Here is a 2926-nt window from a genome sequence, read left to right as displayed (position 1 = left end):
TCAGTTCTTTGTGCTTGTAGTGTTCCAGTTTCGCTATTATTGGCCGGGATGTTTTGTTGGAACGTGGACCAAGGCGGTGTACACGGTGAAAGGTGATCTTATTAACAGTATCTGGTGGAATTTTGAGTTGGTTTTTCATGAAGTCCTTAACCAGTGTTTCGGGGTTGTCGGGTGATTGTTCTGGAATGCCGGTGAATATCAGGTTATCGTGCATGTTTCTGGTTTGAATGTCCAATATCGTTTCTTGCATTGTTTTGTTTTCTTTCGTGACGAAGTCCATTTTTTCGCTGAGGGTTTTGACGGATGCTTGGAGAGAGTTGTTTGACTGTTCTAACTTTTCAATGTAGTTGTGGGCGAATTCAAGGCTTGACCGGAGTTCTTTTATTTCCTCACAAAGTGTGACCAGTAAATTGAGTTTCTTATTGATGGATGCAAGACCACTGACCTCAATATCTGTTGTCTGTGGATTGCTTGTATCCGTAGAGGAAGTCTTTTTCCATTTGCTTGGTTTTGGCGTATCTTGTTGGTTTGTACTGGCGGTATCCATACTGCAGTGAATGTAATATTGGTCCATGAATGATTCCAGGCCCGATATATTCTCCAGTATGTGAAAGGTTCATTGTGGTTATTGTCAGCAGTTGTAATTCCAATGGATTGCTCATTTGATACCAGTATTGGGTTATAAAGTCCGAAAAAAAAGGCTAGCAAAATTTGTCTAGGCTCAGTGACTGCGTGTCACCATATTGAATACCCCCGCGCAGTCTCACGATCTCGTGATACTCAGAACATCCCGCTCTGTACTCCTCCTGAATATGATTCTTTTTTAATTTTGATTGTCACTGGCCTATTCCAAATAAAATTTGACAAGCTATATATCATTAGAAAGCAGAACACCTCACAATTCAAACTGCATAACCCATTTTAAGATTCAAATGCCACAGTGACAACTGCGACTTGTATTGTAATAAGAGTGAGTACACTGTAAAGTGGTAATGCTTACTTTCTGTGTCATCTATAGGACCACACTGCTGGTGAATCATCAAGTGTTGCACACCATTCTCACTGTAAGAGTCCACTGAACAAAACAACACCAAAAAATGTGTTACCCTTGATAAAAATCCATAAAACTATTGCTGCTCACTTTCTGGTCATCACTAAAAAGTTTTACTTTGTTTTCAGACTTTTCACCACAGTGGTGCTACAAACACAGCAACAGATGGAGTTTTATCTTCAGGAGGCTCTCCTGAAAAAACAAGACCTTGTCAAAGCATCTGTGACCAGGATTGGCCAGCCAGTGAGTCTGTAAACCAATCATAGTCACAGTTCCTCTCAATGACTCAACATGAGAATCACACATTTCTTGTGTATGTATAGTCAGCCACTACATGTCTGTTTCTATGATAATAGACAAACTTTATAGCCAGTGAAATCACCTGTCCAACAACATGTCATAACCTAGAACTTTCTTTAAGCAAGTTGGCTGTATTTCACTGCGTAATGGTGCGACCCAGTAACTGAAAATGTTCTCCACACAAAGCTACGGTGGGAGTATACAGCCTATGAGTGACTTTGAGAAGAGGGTACAGTTGTATTTTGATTTCTGACAAAATGGCATCTGGGATGACATTATACAAAGATGTGGAGCAAATTTTGGAAGAGATTCATGAGGAGGGAGCCCCAAAAGAAGGAAGTTCTGAGGACAGTGATGATTATAGCATAGGCTATGTGGCAGAGGACTATTTTGAGTGCAGCCATATTTGTCTGTCCGAACGCGCCTCTTCCACATTAGCTTTCTTGTCTTCATACAAGTTATCTATCTTGGTTACAGTGGTGGCTCTCAAAGGCAATTCATACATGCAGTCTTTAGATGAGATGCAAATTACTTCATGCAAACCCTCATCCTCTGCAATGTTAAGGTTTTTTTTTGTTTAACACTTTTGAGTTCAAGCAAGCGATAAGTGTATTTGCTTCCTGATTACTATGACTGCACCGTGTTGTGCTTGCGAACAGTTTATTTATTATGCTCACTGATTGCTAGGTTTATCTGAACATCAGCTAATGTTTTGAGTTACAACATATGCCTGCACTACTTAAGCACCTGGGTTGCAGATATCTTGCTAATTACCAAATTTAACTTGCTACTTTAGGCCAGCTAGCTTAGAAGCTAGCTAAGCTAATAGCGTGTTCAGAGCAATGGCTTCCTCCTCTTCCTCTCCTTCTTTCTCTTGCTTGGAGTGTTGTATGTTCTGTGATTCCTCCACCTCCCTTAGCAATAATGGTATTTGTAATAATTTGTCAGATGCTAGCAGGATTGAAGGTGAGGCTCACTGAAGTGGAAGTATGGCTTCGCATCACGGAAAACAGCCCAGTTAGCCAGAACACTGGAGCTGGTGTTGGGCCTCCTAGATGTAGCTCAGTCCAAGCTAGCTGTCCCCCAGCACTTCCCAGGCAGCCAAGAGCTCAACCAGGTGGCTGGGTGACAGTTCACAAGAGTTGTAGCTCAAAACAAGTGCCCACAGTTCATCATCTGCCTGTTCACATTTCAAATCATTTTCCCCACACAGCAACACACCTGCTGAGAAGACAACTCTGGTAATTGGCGACTCTATAGTCAGAAACGCGAAGCTAGAGACACCAGCAGCCATAGTCAAATGTATTCCTCGGGCCAGAGCAGGCAACATTTGATTTGATTTGATTTGATTTATTCTTTCAAGCATGTAAAGACAGTTGATATGCCAACACACATAATTTTACACATATCCAACAAATGCTAATCCAATATCAATTTGCTTATACCTAGTACATGCTTGAATGGAGTAGGAAGAAGTCAGACTTATCCAGTCCTACCCCATGACATTGAATCCTATTTGAAGCTGCTGACTAAGATAAATGCAAACACAGTAATACTGTTATTCACATGAGCACT

This window comes from Monopterus albus, unplaced genomic scaffold, assembly GCF_001952655.1.
Source record: "Monopterus albus unplaced genomic scaffold, M_albus_1.0 scaffold430.1, whole genome shotgun sequence".
Classification (NCBI taxonomy): Eukaryota; Metazoa; Chordata; class Actinopteri; order Synbranchiformes; family Synbranchidae; genus Monopterus; species Monopterus albus.
The sequence above is the reverse complement of the archived record's forward strand: the minus strand, read 5'-3'. Positions refer to the sequence as shown.